Raw genomic sequence first — 14439 nt, 5'->3', positions numbered from 1 at the left:
CCTCCAAAAGAGGGCTTGCACATCTTTTAGTAAATTTAATACTAGCTACTTTATACATGATTTCTATATTTTGTGTACACAGAGCTTGCTAACCTATTAATTCTAATAATTTAACTTCAGTCCTCCATATCATCTCCTATCATCTGTAAATAAAGACCACCAAGACCCACTATTACATTCTCTTGGGTGGCTCTTCTGACTCTATGGTAAAGTGGATTACTGCTTTGCTACTGAATCTTTCTTTCTTTTTTTTTTTAATTAATTTTTATTGGTGTTCAAACTACTGAATCTTTCTTAAGACTATTTGAGAGAGAGAGAGAGAGAGAGAGAGAGAGAGAATGCACAGACACCCAAGCAGGCTCCCCGCTGAGGGGGCTCAATCTCAGCACCCCGGGATCACAACCTGAGCCAAAGGCAGATGCTTAACCGACTGAGCCACCCAGACGCCCTGCTACTGAATCTAAATTTGTTTTCTCATCTGTAAAATGAGGAATCCCAATAATACTGTTTTGACACTTTTATGAAATAACACATCAGAAGTGACCAGCATATATTAGTCTCATCAACTCTGATTCCAGACAGCACATTGCTTTCTTCCTTTGTATGTTCAAGGTATTTTGCACATTACAATAATTCTGAGTATTCTCTAAGGGCCCCTGGGTAGCTCAGTCATTTAAGTCTCTGCCTTCGGCTCAGGTCATGATCCCAGGGTCCTGGGATCGAACCTCTGTGTCTGGGCTCCCTGCTCAGTGGGGAGTCTGCTTCTCCTTCTGCCCCTTCCCCGCTCCTGCTCTAAGTCTTCCCCTCTACCCACCAAAAAAAGAAAGAAAAGAAATACACAATTTTAAGTATTCATTGAATAGAAATTTTTCTTATTCCTGGCTCCCCCCAAACAAGGAATATTCCTTGGTCCATTCCTGTCCCATACTTAGCACAGACTAGGCACTCAAATGCTAAAAAAGATACGCTTTCACTTAGGGCTAAAAACAAATACAGATAACTAAATAAAATTAAGACCACTCATACCCACCTAAGAATTCTGTTCAGAATGACATTAGAGTATTATATACACCTCTTCAAAGAAACATTAAATATATTCTGTAATTAAAATAATGGTCTACCGGGATCGAATCCCACATCGGGCTCCCGGTGCATGGAGCCTGCTTCTCCCTCTGCCTATGTCTCTGCCTCTCTCTCTCTCTCTCTGTATGACTATCATAAATAAATAAAATTTTTTTTTTAAAAAAAGTAACAGTCTATGTATAGAAGTACAAAATCTGTAGGTACAAAGTAACTTCCCTTCAATGACTTATTGTGTGCATTGATCAAATTCAGAAATATTTTCAGTAGAAGGATGCAAATAAAGATATTAACCAACTAACTGGTTTTATTAACTGATTCCATGAGAAAAATCATTATTTTTACCTCATTCTGGTTGGACTATCCTGCTGGGACTTACCAGAGATATTAGATTAGAAAAGAATTTTTCAGATCTTTCTTGGATATTCGAACTTGGCTTGGACCCTTCAGTTTTCTGGTCTGCCCTTTATTGGTTTTATTAGTTTGGGCCAGAATGCTTACAAAATCAATTACTAAATCATGACTCACCATTTTCTTACATAAAGCTATCACTAGATGGCAGCATGCTAACCTTTTAAAATAAACTAAGTCATTGTAAAAGTCACAAAATATTTAAAAACACATTTTCACCTCCAAACTGGATGGAGATATATATCTATATATAAAGAAACCATTATTGAAAAGTATATGGAGAAATGTGACTTTTCACATACAGCTAAGGTGAAGGTAAAACAGAGGGTAATTTCAAGTATCAAAAAACCTCAAATATTCATATTTATTGAATCCAGCACTCTAAGAAATTACTTTTTGGAAAACAGAGATGAACATTTATTTATACATTCACTTTGTTATCCAAAATCGAGTGAAATAACCTGAATACTCCATAAGAACTGATTGGAAACTGTAAGTTCAAATATTAAGTAGCCATTAGAAGTTTAAAAAGTCAATTTGTTGATCTTTATGTTGCATAAGTCACTTGCATCTTGTCCAAAGGCATATTCTGATTCCTTAACTCTGGAATGGAGCCCTGGATTCAGCATTTGTAACAAGTTTCCCGCTCAGGTGATGCTCACATTGGTAGGCTAGAGGCCACGTTTTTAGTAGCGAGTTTTTCGAACATTTAATAAGGAAAATGTTGATACTGTATAAGCACTCGAGTGATCCCCATATAAGCTACCTATACATTTTCTCTATAAAACAGACTTATACATGTCCAAAACCAGCGGGCTTTTTTTTGTTTTTAAAGTTTATAGTTTTAATAATCTCTCCATCCAATGTAGGGCTCGAACCCACCATGATCCTGAGATCAAGAGTCACATATTCATCCAACTAAGCCAGTCAGGCACCCAAGAACTTCTGCTCTTACTAATTATGTTTACTATTCAGTTGCATTTGGTCTTAACTAGGTCAATAGTACCTTTTCCTTTGATTTCATGACTTTCTATTGCACAAACCAGTGAAGAAATGAATACAAACAGAATTGGTTCAATGAAAACTAAGCTTAGTATGTTGGAAAGACTCAATTATGATGAGTCACCAAAAATCACAGTGGACAATGACACACTTCAAACCCATGAAGATGGCTACTATCAGAAAAACGAAGTGTTTGTTGAGAATGTGGAGAAAGGGAAATTCTTACCCATTGCTGGTGGGAAGATTAAATGGTACACCTGCTGTGGAAGTTTTGGGGTTCCTCAAACATCGAATTACTGCGTATGATTCAGCAATTCCACTCCTAGGTATATATGTCCAAAAGAATTGCAAGAAGGGACTTGTACACAAATGTTCATAGCATTATTCACCATAGCCAAAAGGTGGAAAAACCCTAATACCCATCAACAGATGAATAGATAAATAAAAGGAAATTCTGATGAACATGGATGAACCTTGAAAACATTATGCTAAGTGAAATATGCCAGCCACACAGGACTCCACTTCTATGAGGTACCCAGGAGAGGCAAATTTGTAGACAGAAAGTATAGCAGTTTGTCAGGGGTTGGGGGCGAACTGGGAATGGGGAGTTATTGTTTAATGTGTACAGTGTTTGCCTGGGATGATGCAACAGTTCTGGAAAGGGATAGTGGCGAAGAGTTGCACATTGTGAACGTATTTACTGCCACTGAAATATATTTAAAAAGGGTTAAAAAGACATTTTAAAAACGTTTTACAATTTGAAAGATGCTAAATTAGCTCTTCCAACTAGTATTACAGATTTCCCTGTTAACCAAAAGTAGAGCTAACGTGGCATAAAGGATTTACCATTAATTTATGTAGAAAACTTTTTGAGTATTCCCAGGCCCAAAAAAATAACCTCTCAGACTTTTCTAATACCTTAGGACACCTTAGGGATATACAAAATAAATCAAGACAAAGCACAGATGCTCACAGTTCAAAGCTATGGTGGTTTGATGCGGAGTGGTTTCCAGGGAAGGAACTTGGTCCGTGGTGCCACTCAACTGCTCAGAGTACACACAACCTCTATAACAGCTGGCTGTAAAACAAGTGCTTAACACTGTTTTTACTTTTTGCCTTATTCCATAAAAGCAAAAACTCTCTTCAGATTTCCTTTGGTTAGTGAAAACAAGGCACTAAAGCTTTTCATGAAAGTGGCATAAATGTGAGCTACTTGTATAAGCTTAAGCTAACAATATAATGTAGTAGAGCTACATTTAAGACATTCATTCATTTATTAACATCTATGTAGCACACACATTCATGTAGGAACTTAGGATTTACAAAAACAGGATCCTTGTTTTCATGGGTCTGTGTATTCTATCAGACAACAAACAGACCGTATACTGTGGTAGTAACATATTATGTTAATAAGCTTTTGGGGAAAATAAAGCAGAGTAAGGGAGTTAGGTTCCATTCTTCCAACAGAAAGGTGAAAATAAACCACATGAAGATGACACTGTCATGCAGATATCCAAAGCATTCCAGGCAGGGGAAATGGTCCCTGCATAGGCTGAGAGGCAGGCACATGCCTGGCCTATTTGAAAACAAAACAAACAAACAAAAAAACAAAAAACAAAAAAACTAGGCCAGAGTGGCTGGAATGTAATGAGTTGGGAGGAAGTGGTATTGGGAGGTGTGGTCAGAGATGTAAAGGGCCAAATAATGGAAAAACCTTTTAAAGACTGGAGCTTTCATGATAGAAATGGGGAACCACTACAGGAGTTTGGAGAGACATGATAAAAAACTGACAGACATGCCGAGAAGATTGTAGACAGGCCAAGAGAAAATGGGGAGACTGTTAGGAGTTACTGCAGCAATTTAACAGGCAAATGATGAAAGCAGTGGAAGGAGTAAGTGGTCAGATTCTAGGTTATTTTCAGATAGACAAAAAGATTTTTGATGCATTTGATGTGAGGAATTGATAAGTGATTTCAAAGTTTGTATCTAAGCAATTAAAATGATGGTATTGGCTATTGAGAAAGATTGCAGGCTTAGCAGATGGTGGGGGAACGGGAAAGGGTAAAGAGTTCAGCCATGGCAGGTTGTTTGGTGTGCCTACTAGGTATTTAAGGAGACTAGGCAGTTTGGGGAAAAGGTCTGAATTGGAAATATAAATTTAGAAATTGACAGCATATTAACATCTAAAGCCAGGAGACAGGAAAAGAACAGCAAGGCTTGCAGGGAAGCTAAGCCTCCTCAGAGTACCCCAAAATTAGAAGTCTAGGGAAGAAAAACAGCAAAACTGATTAAGGATTTAGGGAATATTAAATTTAAATGAAAATCTTCATTTTAACTTCTTACTTTATCTGCCTGCTTATGGCTGATACGAGGGCATGTTCATGTTCCACTCTGTATTTGTGTAAGCAGGGTACACAATTGGTAGAAGGTAACTTTAGGTATATTACTGCCCAGGTATCCTCAATAAAGATGAGAGAAGTTGTGCCATTCATCTCCAAACTCCGTTTCGTGTCCATTCCTATACTCAGATCATTTATTAAGTCAGGGACCACAGACTGCTATAGAAGCTATTAGATAGGCAGTCTCTGTGTGCAGATACTCATAGCATGTTCACAAGTAATGGGAAATAGTTAAGAGCTTAAGTTCATTTTTCTTTTTTTTTACTTTTAAGTTTTATTATAGTTTTAATTACCCAGCTTTATGATTGTGGCTTTTCATTTTTTTTAAGGATTTAATTCAGTAACAATTAGCTCTAGTCTTCACGTTCAGCAAATCATCTTCTAATAAACCGAACGTGGGTCTTAGGATCAAGTAATATATTCCTAAACGCTTACAGTTCAGGTATCAATAAACCTTAAGTTAGCAGTTACAGCAGGGTGTCAGACGGTAGGGGCACTTAAGTTTGAGGACATTCAGCAAGTAACTGTGAACAGAGGATTTGGAATCATGAACACATTCTAACTTCGACTCACCATTCTGCTAGTAGTCATGTAACTCTTTGGAGCCTGTTGGCTCGCTTGGAAAAAAAAAAAAAAAGACTACTACCTTAATAAGGTGCTTTAAGAAGCTCTGAGACAACAGGTAGGACAGCAATTTTTTAAGATGCTGATGGCAACCCTCCCACCCCATCAAAACAACCAACTATCGAGAGGGCATAGGTGATGATTCTATAGGTGGGTTGACAACCATTAAACAGAAGGTTAATGGCAATTATTAAAACCTTCCCCATCCCAGAGCTTGATCTAACTACCCACCTGTTGGGTGACTGAATGTGTTAGTAAGTGGACTGCCACCACAAAACTGGAGCCTATTCTTAGCTAGGCTAACCAAGTCCCAACAAACCTATCAACAGTTTTTCTCCCAAACTTAAACCCCAAACCCTTGCACAATGCCCTTAACTGTCCTAAAGTCACTAGATATGAAGGTCTTAAAACTTCTACCCACCTTCAGCCCACAAACCTCCATATACTTTTATCTAACTACATCTTCCCTCGTGAGGAAGGAGTGTTTCTCTTCTAATCCAAAGCCACTTCCTCTCTGGGCACCTGGCTGGCTCATTCCAGAGCATACAACTCTTGATCACCAGGTCATGAGTGCAAGCCCCATGTTAGGCATAGAGCTTACTTTACTGATCTCAATGAGCACTGTTTCCCAAACCAGAAACCTGGAAGTTGTACCAGACTTCTCACCTGCCCCACCTTCCCATGTTTTGATGGTTTCTTCTCTATTTTAACTGTTACTATGAAGTTATAGCTTTCACACATATATTCAAAACTCCAAAGCCATATAACTAATTAGAACTATTTCTTGGATTCCAAAGGCACAAGATTCATATTACCTCCACAGCTTTTTCCAAACTTCCTGACTTGGGCAATGGTATATACCATTACATAAGCTCTAAAAGCCATCCTACTCTATCATATCCAAACATCCAGTTACGTATTATCAGTTTAGTTTCTTAAGTCTTTCATTAAATCAACTTTTCTATGTCTATGATCCTATCTCCGGGTAGTTGAAAACTTCTACTATAGTTTCACTGGTTTACCCTATTCTTTTCCTGATTTGATCTTATACCCAAAAAGTTTTGACACTTCACACCCTTTGAGGATTCCACATTATTCTTGGGGCAACCTTTAATGTGATTTATAAACCCCACAGTCTTGTTTTTTGCCTTTTTCTTGAAACCCAAACAAAGGCCACTGTTTTTCACTTCCCACTTTAGCTGAATTAGCATTCTTCCAATTCCTACTAATACACTCCCTCCTGACACAAAAGCCCTTTAGTGCAAAGGTCTTTCACTAGAAGGTACCTCCTTTCCCTCTTTACCATGGCTTATTTGTTCTTCAGGTCTCAGTGCTATCATTAAAAATTAATTCCTAAAGTTTTCCCATAAAGCTGAATATGCATTTTTGAAAGTTAAGATAATGTATATTTATCCCTCATTGGGCACAGACAACAGCATCTGATGGGAACGGACATAACAAAAATTCAACAGTTTTGTTAGTGAAAGATAAAAGGGAGACAAGATGGAAACAAGAAGCATTGGAAACCATTTCTAATAACATTTCTTGTTTCATGGTAATGGTTATAGGTAATAAAATCAGGTAAATTGTCTACCAATCCTTTTTTTAAGATTTTATTTATTTATTTATTCATGAGAGACACACACAGAGAGAGAGGCAGAGACACAGGCAAAGGGAGAAGCAGGCTCTGTGCAGGGAGCCCGACGTGGGACTCGATCCCGGGTCTCCAGGATCATGCCCTGGGCTGAAGACGGCACAAAAACCCTGAGCCACCGGGCTGCCCTATCAATTCCTTATTAAAAAAAAAAAAAAAAAAAAAAAGTCCATCTTCCACCGAATCAGGCCTTGATTGCTACGGAGTCTTGTGTTGCATCTGGTTAAAAAAAAAAATGTTCCTGATAATCTTTATTTCAAATACTCTCCAGTAAAAGTCTCAAGGAACTCAGGGAAAGGAGGATCAATGAATGTAACCTTCAAAATGTAAACATGTAACAGAGTAATAGGGAAACTAACAAAAACTGAACCACAATTTTAATGGGGCCTGGAAAGGATCCTAGAAATGGTAACTTACTATTTCTTATATGATTTTTACTGCATATAGACTTGTCACTTTCACCACACTCTGAAGCCTATTGGTGAGAATCTTGGACCTGATTATATCTGGCATACAAATCTGTACTGAAATCATAACTTGTCACTGTTTTAAAAGTACTCTATGTGGTTTCTAAGCTAGCTGGTGAAATATTTTTGCTGTAATCTAGAAACATTTTTTACTTGATTCAAGTCTAACAAGGTAAATAATCCCCTAAAACTAATGTTTTCTGAATCTTAGGTTTGAGAATAAAACAGCCTAGAACTGTTTTATGTTTCTAAAGCCTAATTTTAGCTAGGTATAATCTTCCTTCAAGACCACGAAAATGTCAATACAGAAGAAAATTACCACTTTAGGCTGCCTTCAAGACAAAATACAAAATACTGTAGTGTAACAACCCAATTTCTGTTATACTGTATATTGCCAATGGATACGAATTATTCAAACCATACACAATGGTTAAAATATGAACCAAATAAAAAGGACAAACTGTAAAGTATTATCAAAACTGTGTTTTATTTTTCAATACAAGATAAATACCATGCTTGTTACTAGTGCAGTTTAGGGCCAACAATGGCCATATAGCAAACTGCTGAACAGTCACCTAAATGCTAAAGAAAGAAAAGACAGAAAGTAAACATTAAACACAAAATTGCAATTACAAACATTTTAATAAAATGGAATGAGCTTTTTAAAGAAGCTAATATGGAAGCTAGTTCTCACGGACACCAAAAAGATGTCTATTTGATCAAATATAACCTTACCTTTTGCACAGAAATCTTATTGTGAAGTCACCAGAGTCAATAGCTAAAATTTTAAGACTTTCTTTGGCCTTCTGGTATTAGACAAATTATTTACAAACCGTGATTCAGTCAATTCATGGATACTGGTAATATGATACAATTTTTTGTTGTTGTTAAGGGCTTTCCATTAAAAATTGTAAAACAACTTTGTAAGGCTGTACAAGGCTGTAAACTACTTTGCTAATATACCATGGGATGAAGAGGAAGAAGAGTAAGAATAGACCTTTTTTTTAAGGCTAAAGTCGTCAATGTTATAGATGCATTCCTTAGAATACATTATGATTTACCCCAAGGATCCTTTCCCATTAAATACCACCTGAGTACTACAATTTTCAAAGTAAAAAAATAAACATGAATTTACCATTGTATTTTAAAATAATTTAACTTACAAAATGCTGCGAAGTGTTATGCAGTAACAGTGTGACAAGAAGAACACATCTTCAAAATGAAATGTTTTTACTAAATGCAGGGTCTATCTGTTCAATTATGAAATTAATGCAAAACATTTACACCCATGGCAGAATTTTAGGATGCTCGCGCATGAAAGACTTTCTGTAGTATTTACTATTTGCTGATACCATTTCAAGATTTGTGTGACTTCAATTAAATTCTACCTAATATTTTAAGACTCCTATTACAACATGTTAATAGAGCAGGAAGTCCCTGAAACATTAAAATCTGTCTACACCTAACAAAGTGTTTACATGTCCCATACAAAAACCACAGTAGCTGCATACTCAGAGTGAATGCCAACAACCTGAAATTTTAAAGAAACATTGGTTAAGACAAACCTAAATCAATCTAAACTGGATACAATTGCCTGAATATTTGTAAAAATTCATATTGCTTCTTTCTAATGCAAAGAAAGAAGAGTGTAAGAACTTCCTCCCAGAAGCCTAGACATTTTAACATATTTTCTATTTCAACTTACAGTGAAACTTTAATCCAGAATCTTTTGATTTCTCTAATCAAAAAATCTCACATTACAAACACAAGGAATGCTATATGTAAGGCCACATCTTAAGAAATTTATAATTTTTGGTTGAATATTTATTAAAAAATTAGTCTAAGGCTTCTAAGAGTCAAGTTGCTAAAAAAAAATGAAATAAATACTCCAGTGTTTAAACTGAAGGTTAATGTAAAAAAACAACAACACACACAGAGTAAGAACAGAAAAATAGAATGCTTTGCTACAAAAATCCCACTTAATATATTTTAGCACAAAAAATGTCTAGTTATGTACAATGGATAAGCGTGCATTTAAGTACATACAACTGCAGGAAACATTTACAGACGGCTATGGGATGCAAATGAACTTAATGAATAAAATTTAAAAGGCAGTTATCTGTAAAACAGTAAGACTCTCAATACTGTATTCTAGTAAGGAATCAGAACATAAACTTCCTCTTAAAATAACAGGCTGAAGCTTAAAACAAAATTGGAGCCATCTTATAAAATACAGAAAATGCAATGATCATTCAGGTATGAAAACCAAAATGTTGAGAGAACTCCAACAGAAAGTCTCATAATAGCATTTCATTGTATAAAACAGTATGTATTTAGGTTATTGGCACATTTAAATACATAAGGGAAAGAAAAAGTCTTTACCCTTCCAACAATTTCCCCCTTTCACTATAAAATGTTATACAACATTCATTAAAATCCTGTTGTTTATTTAAAGAACTGACCTTAAACTAGTAAAAAACAAAGCAGTATTCTCCACAGGAGAATTAAATGAAAATAACACCTTAAGCTACAATCCATAAGTTATCTGTGAACTCCAAATTGTAGTTAACTGCTTAAGAATATTCTGAGTAAAAGGGCCATTAAATGGGCTAAACTATGATAAACAGCCACTGCAACTTACTACAAATCTTGCTTATGAAAACTGACAAAATAAACACTTCCAAACTTACACTGGAATATCTCTTCCAAAACATGTGTCTTTTAGCTAAAAGTAGCACATCTGATTCAAAATGTTGCTTCAGAAGCAATACCACTGAGGTGCTGCATCACTCATTCATAACTACCGGCTGAGAGGAATGTGATTGCAGAGCACTAATAAATGCCTATGGCTTAAAGTTAAACTCAAAGTTGTTTTCATGTCACTACAATTATTAATAAGAAGAAATGAAAAGGTCTCTGAAACTCTCTTTCTCTCTCTTTTTTTTTTTTTTTGGTGTCTATTGTAATGATTTCTCTCTTTGGATTGTTTTTACACGTTAAAAAAAAAGAAAGTTTTCAAATAACATTAGCTCATAAACAACACAGGGATATGAAGAATTAAACAAGGCTTGCAATTTTCACCTTTACTGCTATACATTCATGTGTTATCAGATAGAAACTAAAAATGGGTCAAACCAAAAAGTTAATTTCTTTCTGACAACAGTTAAAAATAACGGACTAGCAGCAAACAATTCTAGTACACTCACATTGTCTGCAACAAAAGTCACGTAATGAGATCAGCCACGTAGTGATATAGAATAAGCAATAAAGGGTTCCACTGATAAAAAACAAAAAAGTAAATGAAGGATTTAATTAGCACAAAATTTCCAGTTTCATCTCAAGTTCAAGCAGTTAGATTTTTAGAATTCCATTTTAAAACTCTCAGAGTATCTTATTCTCATGGACATTTACTTACCTTTTTAAGCTCACTATTAACTAATTTCCCTTGTAATATATTTATGTCCATACTTCTTCACATTAGGGCATTAGAATTAAAATATAAAAAAAGCTAAGGAATGACAAAACAATACCTATACACAAAACAAGAAAACCGATTTTGATACAACTCTCAAATAACGTTAAAAAAAAAAAGCAACTGCATTTTCAACAAGATAGAACACTTGAAAAATTTCTGAGAGCAAACAGTTCTGATAAACACCAGTGATCCCATGCACAAGTCCTCTAATCATAAAATGTTTTAAAATAAAACTAGCAAGAATATGAATAATTTGAAACAGCTAATTTTGTAAGAACTAGCGTGATAGCGGACAAAAGGAAAGTGAAGAACTGCAGTGGCAAATCTTTGGAGGGCTTCTACAAGTTGCACATGACATAATATTTAGGGTACCTAAATACTTAAAGCATTGCCCTAAAATTTGGCTGTATTAAAAAAAAAACAAAACCAACGTGTATTACCAGATCTCTTAAAGATAATCAGATCTTAAAAACAAATTAACTTGCTTGGGATTTCAACTCAAATTTCTGAAGTAGTGATTCGGAAGGACCTTCCTATAAAAGTATCTAATCAAGTTGACATTCTGCCTATGCTAATTTTGCAATTAAGAACACATGCTAGCCAAGTTTTTTAAATGTCGGCCTATATGCAAGGCAGATATGAAAAAAATCTTTGATTAGTAAGTAACTCTAGCATGAATCAAAAGGTTGCATGAATACACACAAGATTCCTTAAACTGTGGTGACAGGGTACACCTATAATCACCCATTACACATACAGGAGAAAACAACTCGGTATTAGTAAGCATCACGCCCTTCTGAAATCTATAGTAACCAGAAAATAAAACTAATGCTCTCCTTACTCACATTTGTCTGCTGCACGGCTGTATTTACATTGCCTATGGCTTCAAAAATAAACCATAAGCACTATTAATATAAAACAGCAAATAACTGCCGCATCAAATCAGAATTGTCAAAATATTTCTTCAATGCTAGCAGTTTACAATTAAGCGTTTCAGTACATCTGTTGTAATTAAGCTGCATTACTGTAGCAAATAACGTATGGGTTTTTACTCAAATGTTAAAACCACAAAATTTTTTTTGACCCCTAACACATTGACTGGATTGCTATGTCTGTGAAATTTTACAAGTTTACATACCATTCAGCAAAATCACAAGCTAACTAGGTAAAAACAGCTAGAAAAGCAGAATATAGAAATATTAAATATCCATGTAATCACCTATTCTAATATCAAAATCAAGGGCAAGAGACACTTAATTAGTATGTTTAATTCACTGAACGCAAGATTAGATTGGTGCATATCCAAAAACGCTATTGCAATGCTTTTTTAAAGGACAGTATAAATGTCATAGTAACATTATCTTTAGATATTGCTGAACACAAGACTTTCCCTGAGGTGTAAACATCAAATAACTTGAACAGCTTTACACATCAGCCCCATTAAACAGTTTATTACAACACTACATCTATTGTAATCAAAGTGGTGCTGTTTACAGACATTATCATATGAACATTTTTAACAAGAACAAACTACTATAAAAACAAGCATTTACTTGACGGTTTTTTTCCAATTGCTTGCACATTATAATGGCCAAATGTATATAACCAGTAATAAAGTTGCAAAAGCTATAACTTTTTAAATCACACAGGTTTCCTTCAAATAAAACAGTTAAGCAACATAAAAAATAAAAGTAGAGCTACTGGTTACCATTTATGCAGATTTGCTTTATTCAGATCTATTCCTGTTCATTTTATCCATGAATCCTTACAGGTTCAGTTCAATCACAAGAAGCAAACTGCTGGACAAGCGTCATTTTTCCCCCATGAAGACTGTTTTGTCTTGGAAGGTGTTCCTCTTCCTTCAGCTGTAATGTGTCAAAATTTGTGATGTAGATTTTGCTATTCCCCATAATACACAGAAAAACGCTGGCTTAACTATACATACACAAGTCGTGCATCTACTTCACTGTTACGTATTCTAACACAATAAGCATTAACTGAAACAGTAGCTGCCTTTATGGTGGAGAAATGCTCCCAAATTTATGTACTGATTAAAAGTGAGACATTCTGATTTCATTCTTCTGTTTTTATGGCTTTATGTAACTGAAACAAATGAAAATATGGCAGCTGCTGTTTCTGTGATGATGGAAACATTTATAAGTCATTTTCTAAAGTATGCATACTACAAAAATAAATGGAAAAATGCTTGAATGATTTTAATGTAAATATTTTTCATTCACCCACATATCAATTCTAAAGAACTCATTAACAATTAAATGTGAACTGAATATAAAATGCAATAAACTATTTTACAAATTAGTTGTATTTATTTGACAGCATACAGGAACTTCTGCAAATGTTATAAATCAAATTGTTTCATGTTACAAAATGCATAAATAAAATTTATAAATATATAGCTCAGTATGCACATTTAAATAAATATGACATCCACATACAAATCTTTAGACATAATACAAGTTTAAAACATTTACTTTACTTTCACTCTATTCCACCTATATTGAAAATAACTAACGTAATATAGAAGCTAACCAAAAACAAGCTAAAATAAGAATCTACAATGATAAATTTCATTGAAAACTCACATAAAGAAAAAAAAAACATTAAATTTGATAAACTAAATTTTCAAGAATACAAAAATATGCAAACTTCAAGCAGAGGTTCACAAAAGAAACATTCAATTAACTTGCATGTAAGTGATCACTGAAACACCGTATTTAAAATATAAATTCCAAGAGAGCATTTCAATATGATGATGTAGTAAGAGGTAAAGGGCACAATATTTAGTGATATTCTTGCCATATAAGTAATCGGAAAATACTTTCTGCTTCATACTTAAGAGTCATTAATAGTGTCACAACTTTGAACGTTCCATTTTATGTTCCTTCCTCCCCTACTAGGCTGTAAGCAACTTAAGTGTATCAATACACATACGCATTCACGTTACCTAGCAATAAAGACCCAAATTTTACAACTGCAAAATAAACAAAACCCCTCCAAAGCCCACCCCAAATGTTATAATCCCGAACTGTCTCTTTTAAATAGTTCTATTTGCCTGTATTTTTCAATGAGATACTTAAGCCATTTCTAATGTTACCTTTTATTGTACCTTTATCTTATGTTGATGAAGCTTTAGGCAGAATTATTTCATGAAAAAAAAAATCTAGAAAGACAGCTTTCATAGGTTTTATTTTTATTCCTTGAAACATATCTAAAACCTGGTATTAAAGTATTAAATAAAGATAAGGAATATGTTCTAACCTGGAAAGATGCACTACTGGAAATTCCTAAGCTTTACTGCAAAAGTAT

The 14439-nt window shown here is 34.7% G+C and overlaps 1 protein-coding gene across 7 annotated transcripts in view; it reads right to left on the bottom strand.

Annotated features, from left to right (window-relative positions):
• The window catches only part of CPSF6 (cleavage and polyadenylation specific factor 6), a 56796-nt gene that overhangs the window by 15416 nt on the left and 26941 nt on the right, over positions 1-14439 (bottom strand). For 4 of the 7 annotated variants that reach the window (XM_072741898.1, XM_072741892.1, XM_072741895.1 and 1 more), the window contains one exon: positions 8106-12977. The exons of the other annotated variants lie outside the window; for them this stretch is intronic. The gene's annotated coding sequence lies outside the window, so the exon portion shown is untranslated. Of the gene's footprint in view, positions 1-8105; positions 12978-14439 lie in introns of those variants that run through there. 7 annotated transcript variants of the gene reach the window in all.

The sequence above is a fragment of the Vulpes vulpes genome, chromosome 16, assembly GCF_048418805.1.
Source record: "Vulpes vulpes isolate BD-2025 chromosome 16, VulVul3, whole genome shotgun sequence".
NCBI classification, from domain to species: Eukaryota; Metazoa; Chordata; class Mammalia; order Carnivora; family Canidae; genus Vulpes; species Vulpes vulpes.
This window is presented reverse-complemented; position numbering and strand designations above follow the sequence as displayed.